The following is a 10,598-nucleotide window of genomic DNA, read 5'->3' as shown; positions in this document are numbered from 1 at the left end:
CTGCAGTACTGCAGCTTTACCACTCTGCGCCACGGGGCTCCTTAGTATCAGAGGAGCATGCCTATTATTTTGGGTGCGGTGGAACACAGGCAGGATGGTGCTGCTGCAGTCGTCTTGTTAGTGGCTTCCTAGAGGAACCTGGTTGGCCACTGTGTGAACAGACTGCTGGACTTGATGGGCCTTGGTCTGATCCAGCAGGGCCTTTCTTATGTTCTTATGTTCTTAACACAAAAGTTATGAATGTTTAAATCCCACTGAAATAAATGGGAACACTGTGTCTTACTGCACTAAACTGTAGTGTAAATATTTCAGGTCTAGAATTTTGGTAGAACTCTATTTTGCATTTATTTAGAGCCAACACTATGAGCTTTGTGTACAACATGTTAGTATGCAAACAGAGCCAGCTGTACCATAGAGAGAGAGGTGAGAGCCAGTGTGACATAGCGATTAAAGTGCTGGACTAGAACCTGGTCGGGGAGACCCAGGTTCAAACTTGAATTAAATCATAGAATTAGTAGGCCTAGCATTCTCTCTCAGCCTAGTCTACCTATAGGATTGTTGTAAGGATAAAATGGGAAAGGATGCTGCCTGAGATACTAAGAACCATTTGAGGCACCACCATTCCCAAATATGAGAAGAAGAAGAGTTGGTTTTTATATGCTGACTTTCTCTATCACTTAAGGAAGAATCAAACTGGCTTACAATCACCTTCCCTCCTGCTCCCCACAACAGACACCCTGTGAGGTAGGTGGGGCTGAGAGAGTTTGGAGAGAACTGTGACTACTAGCCCAAGGTCACCCAGCAGGCTTCATGTGGAGGAACCAACCCAGTTCACCAGAGTAGCCTTCACCACGTATGTGGAGGAGTGAGGAATCAAACCTGGTTCTCCAGATCAGAGACCACCGCTAGTCATATTTTGCAATACACAGCAAACCAATTACCTGAAGAGGAATAACTCAAGGCTGCTGACATTATGCAAAAATTAAAACTGTAAACTGATTGATAACATTAAATGTATTTACTTTCCTTTTGACACTGTTAATGTTGTTCTTTATGTTGATTGGGAGCCCCCCCCCCAAATTCTTAACTGATAGGCTATAGGGGGGACTGGGGGGCCATGGACCCCTATTCACTATGGGGATCTGGGGTCACCACATGGTGTAGCAGTCATACATGACTTTCAGATATAGTTTGGGATTGTGACTCCATTCCTGAATGTGTGGTGCTTAATTTAGATCAGTACTGTAGCACACATGGAGAAGGGTCTTCAACCTTCCTCCCATAACATTTTATTGACCTGAAATAGCCCAGGGGGTGTTATTTGGCCACTTGGGAAAACACAGTGTAACACACATGAATCAGGCACCACACGTGCATGAACTGAGGAGAACCTCCAACTCATGTCTGTTACACAGAGTGGGGACCTCAGACTCAGCTTGTGTACTCCATAATGTATGGATTAGCCATAATATTAGTACTGAGTAGCGTCTTTTGCCTAGGAATACCCTCTTCTCCCAATCTATCTACATGTAGTTCATTGAAGAAAGACTAATTGCTACTGCTATAAGGCATCAATGAAATAATACTTGATAGAAATATTTGCAATACAAAGGATGGTTTGAATTTCCATGTTTCTAGGATGTGTGTATGTTAAGTGCCGTCAAGTTGCTTCTGACTTAAGACGACCCTATGAATCAATGTCCTCCAAAACGTCCTATCTTTAACAGCCTTGCAAATTGAGGGCTGTGGCTTCCTTTATAGAGTCAATCCATCTCTTGTTGGGTCTTCCTCTTTTCCTGCTGCCTTCAACTTTTCCTAGCATGATTGTCTTTTCCAGTGACTCTTGTCTTCTCATTATGTCATCAAAGTATGACAGCCTCAGTTTAGTCATTTTAGCTACTGGGGCAGTTCGGAGTTGATTTGATCTATAACTCACTGATTTGTTTTTTTGGCAGTCCACGGTATCCGTAATACTCTCCTCCAAAACATTTCAAAGGAATCTACTTTCTTCATTATCCATCTTTCACACCCATACATAGTAATAGGAAATACGATGGCATGAATTAACTTGATCTTGGTTGCGAGTGACACATCCTTACACTTAAGAATCTTTTCTAGCTCCTTCATGGCTGCCCTTCCCAGTCTCAATCTTCTTCTGATTTCTTGGCTGCAGTTTCCCTTATGGTTGATGATGGAGCCAAGGAATAGAAAGTCTTGAACAATTTCAATTACCTCATTGTCAACCTTAAAGTTGACTAATTCTCCTGTAGTCATTACTTTTGTCTTCTTGATGTTCAGTTGTAGTCCTGCTCTGGCACTTTCTCCTTTAACTTTCAGCAGTAGTCGTTTCAAGTCTTCGCTATTTTCTGCCAGTAATGTAGTATCATTGGCATATCTCAAATTGTTAAAGTTCCTTCCCCCAATTTTCACCTCACCTTCATCTAAATTGAATCCAGCTTTCCTAATTATATGTTCTGCATACAGATTGAAAAGATATGGAGATAAAATACATCCTTGTCTAACACCTTTACCAATTGGAAACCATTCTGTTTCTCCATATTCTGTCCCAACCATAGTCTCTTTCCAGAGTACAGACTGCATATCGAAACAATCAGATGTTGTGGCACACCCATTTCTTTTGATCCACACAGTCAAAAGCTTTGCTGTAATCTATGAAACACAAACTGATTTTCTTCTGAAATTCTCTCATATGCTCCAGTAACCAGCGTAAATTTGTGATATGATCTCTAGTGCCTCCTCCTTTTCTGAATCCAGCTTGAACATCAGGCATTTCTCATTCCATATATAGTAACAGTCTTTGTTGTAAGATTTTGAGCATCACTTTACTTGCGTGATAAATTAATATGATGGTCTGATAGTTGCTGCAATCTTTGACATCTCCTTTCTTGGGAATTGAAATGTAAATTGATTGTTTCCAGTCTGTGGGCCGTTGTTTTGTTGTCCATATTTGTTGGCATATTCTTGTCAAGATTTTAATGGACTCCATTTCTGTGGCTTGGAATAGCTCTATTATTTCTAGGATAGCATCCACAGAGAAGTTCTTGTGCTTAGGATATTGCTTTTGATGAATGGGGTTTAGTTGGTCATGATCAAAATACAAGGAAACATACTAGAGATGTCATACCGAAAATACTTCCAGAGTTCTGAATGCCACTAGTTGCCATAAAATCTGAGCCCCATGTATACAGCAATGAAATGACACATTTTAAAAAAAACACACACACACATGTATTCTATAAGATCACTACTGAGCAACCTTTTAGTGTTAGGCATGGTGTTTATACTCTTTATTTTTCCCTCTAAAAGCTTAACCATCAATGAGTAACAGTGGCAGGAGGGACAAAAGTAACCAACAGATATCTTCTACAGTTGGGTGAATCATTTTGCTTTGCATTATGTGCTTACCCCCCTTGGAGACAAATACCTTCTTAGTGAATCTTTTTTTTTTTTATTGCAAGGATGAAAGTAAATCCTGTGGAGCCAAACATTTGTAAACAAAGCACTGGGTAAAATGAGTAAACATTTCAGCAGAGAGAGAGAGAGAAGAAGAAGAAAAAAAAACCTCTGGTCCCCTTTTCTCTTCATTCTGCATTCAACCCTGTGTTTGTTTTAAGAAGGGAAACTGTGTCCGGGCACCTGGCCCCTCTCACATTTTGCAGCCCCCCTCAAAAAAACCTTTTTCTTCTCAAATGGATAAGAAGGGCAACTGAGGCTAAAACCCAACTATGCATAAGATGAAAGAAGAAGCTGTATGTTCTGTGGAGATGGGAGCTGATTTCCAATGAACATGGAGAGGAAAAGGGAGCCGGAGCAAGGACAGGGCCGCCAGGAGGGAGGCAGAGGGCTGTTGTAGCCACTTTGTCAATTTCATGCCTGGAATCGACTTTCAGGGACCTTCTCAGGGAGGCTTTCCTGCCTATTTACCCAGGAAGGGATGTGCTGATAGCACGTTAGGTTGGTTTACTTTGCTTTCCTTGAGTTTATTGTAAAAAGGGTAAAGTTTTTCGGATCCATCACGTGACCCTAACAGGTCCTGCCTATTGAGAAAGCCAGACCACCCACATGGAGAGGACGATGGAGCGCTTAATAGAAACAGGCAGGCAATTGTGAGCCTTCACTACACTCTGCAGAATGCCTGCAACCTAGGAGGATTAATTTTTTTTTACACTTTCTGTTCTTTTCGGAGACGGGGGGGGAGAGTGGAAGAAGAGAGGTCTGGAGGAAAGCAGGAAAGGATCAGGAAAACGCGATCCGATGTACTCCTATCAAAGTCCACTGCCTCGGCGGCACTGAGTGCAATTGACCAACCCCTCCAGCAGCTCACCCTACCCCATCGAGGGGTTCAAGGGGGAGATGGTAAGTTAAAAAAAAAGGGGGGGGATGCAAACGCACACCGAAAAACGGCCTGGGATCCTAAAACCAAGCCCGAAAGGGCGGGTGGGTGCGTGGATGTGAGCCTGAACTGAAGCGGAGATGGGGGCAGATGGCAAATCTTTCGCGAAGTGGCATCTGATTCAATGGGGGAACGGTCGGGGAAACTCGGGGTGGGGGTAACAGGAGGAAGGCAATCCAGGGCGGCTTTTTGCAAGAGAGAGAGAAAGAGGCAGAGGAGGATCCCTCGCATCGCTCTTGTCACTGTACGCAGAGCGCTCTCTCTCACACACACACAATCACACACTCACACACGCCAACTCCTCTTTTTCCGGTGGCGGTAAGGGCTGCCGCCGCTGGGGGTGGCAAGGATGGAATTGATCGGTGATGATTCACGTCCAGGGGTGGGGGGGTGTCCTCGATCCCATTTTCACGCTTGGAAGGGTCGCCACCCTGCCTTCCGCTAACCAGCCCCCCCCCCCGGGCTACTACTGATTCCGGGCGAGAGAGGGGAGGGGGAAGAAAGGGGAAGGGAAGGAGAAGGGGAGCTGGCTTTCGGGGAGTGGGAAATTGTTAGAAGACACCGCGCTGGATTTTTTTCCCTTGCTTTAAGGAAAGGGAACGTTGAACACAATCCCCAGCAATCTCTGAGGCAGACCCCACACATACACACACACACACACACACAACAGCTTAATTTAGAAGACAGCCGGGTTAGACCAAGTTGCATCTCTGAGGTCTCCGCCTGCAACATTTTCCTGCTTTAGCTAGGAAGCCCTTTCCCCATTCACTAGGAGTCCTATTCCCATTCCTGTGCGGAGACTGCCCTAGAGCCCGCCGTTTCATGTTTGCCTTTCCAAAAGATGCCATCCCAAGCCTTAGGGAAGCAAGACCCATTTCAGCTAAGGGAACCTTCCCAAGCCGGTGTGTTGAGGAACAGGGTGACAGGTCTCTCCCCATCAGGACCCCTGCAGAGCTTCTGAAGAAGTGGGCTTTGGCCCGTGGAAGCTTGTGCTGGGGTGAGATGGTGTTGGTCTTGGAGGTGCCCCAAATCTCCTGTTTATTTTGACTGGGGGCTCTTCCCAAGTGACTTCTGCACACTCAAGAACCTCCCAGCCCCAAGAGCAGTAAGGATGCTGGTCTCATTTAGTGGCAGTGATCTTTGGAGCTTGAGGGCTAGGCACTTATGAAGGCAACATTTCATCATGGTAAGGCAAATTTTGCAAGGGAGTAGAGACTCAGTGATTAAAAAGCTGGTCCTTGCTGGTTGCTGGCATTCCTTTAATAAGCTGATTAATATTTGATATGCATTGGTCATGTGACTGCTACAAGGAAAAGGCAGAGTTGTGGTAATACTACTGGTGTTGCATCTGAGTTGCCCAAAGGGTCTTAGATGTTAAACGTGCCTCACTTTTGGCAACCTGATCCAATCATGTTTGCCAGAAAGCCAGTTCCATTATGTTCCAGAAGATGCTCAAGTATATGTGCCTGTGGCTGTTACCGTACTAGGTATTCCCAGCGATGTATCAAGAGTTTGGAAATGTTATAAAAAACATCGCTTTAAAAGGGTTTTTGGATACGGCGGCTAAAAAAATGGTTGGAAGACGTCTTCACAGCTAAAGGGGCCAAACAAAGTGCGAACAGTATTTTTTACAACAGTTTCAAACTCTTAATACATCGGTGGGAAAACAGAAAGTGCGAACAGTATTTTTTATAACATTTCCAAACTCTTATTACATCGCTGGGAATACCTAGTGTGGTAACAGCCTATGATTGCAGCTTCAGTCACTTCTGATGTGAAAAAGCCTTAATTCAGTACTGCTTTGCTGGATCCTCCCAATAGCCCCAAGCAACAGGTCACGATTCCCATTTTATAGATGGGATACTGAGGCCTGCCACAATCAGTAGAAAGTTCAGTTGACATCAGACAGTCTGACACTTCGAAGTATCAGTGCTTAGTATTATAGACAGTAACTTCTCCTGAGCCACCCAGGGAGTTTTCTGAGTACTCTTAGGACATGGATCCCAAATGTCCTCCTCCTGGGTCCTAGTTCAACTTCTCTGGCGTGGGAACCATTCAAAACCTGCTAAATACCAGAGCTTCATAGCCAAGGCTTGGCTTCAGTGCAACCTGTCTTCCTTCTTGGCAGCTCATACCACTGTTAGAACAGGGAACTTTTAAAGTCAGGCTTATATCCCATCCTTATTTTTGTTTTTCCTCCAGCAAACTGCATGCCTATCACTTACAGGGAATCCTGTGTTCACTAGATGCACTCACTTCCCTCAATAGAAGTTTTGTCTGTAAGAAGCCTCTGTAGGACAGCATGATCTTTGTGCCTGGAAAATGGCACACAGAGAGAAATCCGGCCTTACAATTTCAAAACAGTTCACAAATAGAACCTGGAGCCCAGATCAAGGTCTCTATCATCTTGGGTTGATGGACACAGGGACATTCCAAGGACGTTTTCCTCCACAGCATTCTTCTGATTGATCAGTCCAATTTCTGTGTTAGTTTATTAGTGAATTGTGGGGTGAGGCGATAATAAGCTAACAATGTTCTAGCAAAGAAGAGATTCCTAGACAAGCCTGGCTTGTTTTTGAAGGAAACAGCACAAAGGAAGGGAAGCAATCCCTCCCTTTTCTTTCGAATTGCATCCACAATGCAGGAGATAGAAAACTGACAAGTCAGAATCACTAGGAACTAAAGTATCTTGGTCTTCTCTGATTTTGTCCTTAGTCCACACACACACACAAGACACCCTTTATTTTCTCTGCCTTTGCCCCAGTGTATAAAGCCCTATTGAGACATGTAGGCGTGATGTGTAAACCGGATTAGCAGTATGAAAGAAAGGCAGACACTGAGCCTGAATTGTTTTACTTTCTTTTCATTTCTCACGCCTATATCTTTAATAAATTTGTTGATCCAGCAATGGGTCAGAGGGGTTGTGTTGCCAGGCTCCCTTTGCACCTCTTACAACCAGATTCCACAGCACAGATCCTGCAAATGATCAACCTGCCTTAATTCCTAATGGGAGGCCGGAGGGTGAGTAAGCAAGACAAAGATGCTCTCCCCAGGAAAGCTACTACCTATTGGCTTTAGCCTTCTTATGGCACACTTCAGCAGAACAATGGATTCGATATAGGGTTCTCAGGCCTTTGCTAAGGAGATACTAATGCTGCCTTCTCCTCCCTTCCAAATGTTGTATCTGTTGTATACAGAAGAAGATGGTCAGATGGAAGAAGGGGTGTTTGGATGTAAAAAGCTTTCTGCATGTAGTAACTTGGCATATCAAGGAAATTATCATTCTAAACATTACTCCCTGTAGTGCTTGTTTATAACTTGCAGGAAGGTGGAAATTACATGGGGGAAGCTTTTAAGCTACTATTGTCCTACTACCCCAACTTGCCATTTAAGAGGTACCAAACTCAGCCACCATTCAGCCAACCACCTCATTCTTTGCAATGTATAGACTGGTTCTGCCTGTCGATTGGTTCAGGATATGCCACACTCACCCCCTTAACCCATGCCAACTAATGAGGCCCAGTTTATACAATCAGAAGAGTCAAACCATAAGCTTTCCCTGGATACACAGGTGGAGGTGGTTCCATGTTTGAATGCTCTAACTCCAAAAAGAAAAATGTCTTCACACATAAGAAAAATAGATCATGATGGGTAGTCATGTTAGTCTGTCTGTAGCAGTAGAAGAGGAAGAGTCCACTAGTACCTTAAAGACTAACAGAATTTCTGGCAGGTCATGAGCTTTTGCAAATCGCAGGTCACTTCTTCAGATAAATAGAATATGTAACTAGCTAACTCGAAAAAATAGGTGAGAAGAAACAGGCAAACCCCATCTCCTTGCCTTGCTAGTTTTCTAGTGGTAGAGCATCTGCTTGGCATGCAGAAGGTGCCAGATTCAATCCCTGGCATCTCCAGTTAAAGGAACCAGGCAAGTAGGTGATGTAAAAGACCTTTACCTGAGACCCTGGAGAGCTGCTGCCAGTCTGAGTAGACAATACTGACTTTGATGGACCAAGGGTCTGATTCGGTATAAGGCAGCTTCATGTATTCTAGATGCAGGGAGTTTAATATTCAGGGAGAAGAAGCAACAATATTCTCCCATGGGGAAAAGAATAGGATGCCCGATGTGTTTATTTAATGACCAGGTTTCTTGTCATCTTGGTTGCAAACGCTGCAATCCTAATGGCGCTTTCCTGGAAGTAAGCCCCATTGAATAATACGGGACCTGCTTAGGCTTGCTCCTCAAATCATTATGCATATACTGAAGTAGCTGGCACTTTGCAGTTTGGTCCAGAGTGATACAGTCCAGAAATAGTTTAGTTTTGTTGGCCCTGTTGGTGCTGGACGGCAATGCAGAATGGCCACGGTCTTTCCACCTGACAGGGTTCTCTCTTTTTGCCTGCTCTGCTCGTTCCCTTAGCTTTCATAAGTGACTGCCAGGATATGAGTGACTGCTGAGCATCAGCTGAGCCATCATTGGGCGAAAACACATGGTCGCTTTATCCTCCTTTAATCCCTGTTTCAGCCAGGATTCAGCTAGGATCGAACACATGCGTTTCGCCTAATGTGGGTTTGATCCTGGCTAAAAAAGTGATTAAAGGAGGATAAAGCGACCATGCGTTTTGGCCCACAGTTTAAAGTTCGAGTCCCCCCCACCCATTCAGGCAGGTCCACATGAAAATGCGGGCTACCCAGAAGAATGGGTGCACCTCTCTTCCCATAACGTCCCTGTCAGGATAGGTTTTTATGTGCATGCACATTGCACACCCATGCATGCAAGAGAGCCAAGATTCTGAGCCAGGCAAGTCTCTGAGCTCACTTTACGCAATAATACATTTTTCTGCATGCCACAGAGCTTATGTGATGTCAAAAACGTATGATGTGGATATCTTGTTTTTAAAAGGATCTAATGCCTCTGAGAATGTGCACAGCCTTTCTTCTTCTAATTACCAAGTAATTACAATAAAACGTTTAACTAAGTAACTAATCCAAATTTTGGATTAGGGTGAAGCACTCTCAAGACTAGAAAGGTAGTTTTCAGGAAAGCATGTGTCTGCCTCTCTTTTAAAAAATACTGATCTGACACCAGTAGAATGTCAGACTGTTTAAAAGACCATGCTTTTAGTCCCCATGGTGATAAAACTATTCTGTGACACATTGAAATGTGGCGGGGAGAGGAGAGGGTTTGCAACCTGGCAGAGATATACAGCTTCTATAGCCGGCTACACCCTAGAGCAGTAGCTTTTGGACTTTCCATACCCGGGACGCCTCAGATCCCAGGCTCCAAGAGGGACTCGGTTTTAATTGCTTCCTGTAGAGCATCTTTCTCTACTGTAACCACATGCCAAGGGATACAGAGGTGTTGTACTGTGATAAATTGTACAAGAATTGTTTTTGTTTGTTTGTTCAGGTGCTGCATCTCAGACCTGTTAGAGAAGCTGCACCTTCCAGACATTGTTCTTCTCCACCTATCCTTTCTCCTCCTCTCTCCTCTTTAAAAAAGAGTGGGGGGGGAGATCCTAAGCAAGCACAGGATGGTGGTGGCATCGCATTTACACCTAGAGCTAAGTGCCGCCACTGGTGAGTCCTGAACATCCTGGCCCCATGGCCTCCCCCGCCCGGCCTTGGGGTATGATTCCCATGCTCCTCAGCGCATGGGTGGCCACCCCATGAACTCGGGGCTCTGGGGCCCCTGGGCTTCTGGTGGCCCCTTCGCCTGGAGATCTCTGCTGGGCGAAATGCCTGCACTCCTGCCTCTATGCTCCGCAGATCCCTCCTTTGCTCCTTTGTGGCGTGCAGCACAGCTTTCCATTAAAGGAGATCAGGGGTAATTAGCCGCATTATTTTGACAAGTTGGCTCGAGCAGTTCCCTTTCTTACGCTCCTGAGGAGGGGACAGAGAAGGAAGGCAGGAGGGGGGCCGAGCGGAGGCTGACTTGATTCATGCCGTTTGGGGGCCTTTCCCAAGCCCTGGCTTGCACTTTGCCAAAAGCCTCTCTGAAAACCGCATCTGCCTCAGCCGTGAAAGATGCTGAAGAGGAAGGCAGACAGACAAAGATGGGAAAGACAGGCCATGAATGAATCCATTAATATAACAAACTCTTCTCTGGGCTGCCTCATCTTACGGTGTGCGTTTTTTTAGAAGGCTAGAAGTTTCCACGCTAGACAAACACAAGCTCAGGAGGAGG

The sequence above is a fragment of the Euleptes europaea genome, chromosome 4 (assembly GCF_029931775.1).
Source record: "Euleptes europaea isolate rEulEur1 chromosome 4, rEulEur1.hap1, whole genome shotgun sequence".
NCBI classification, from domain to species: Eukaryota; Metazoa; Chordata; class Lepidosauria; order Squamata; family Sphaerodactylidae; genus Euleptes; species Euleptes europaea.
The sequence above is the reverse complement of the archived record's forward strand: the minus strand, read 5'-3'. Positions refer to the sequence as shown.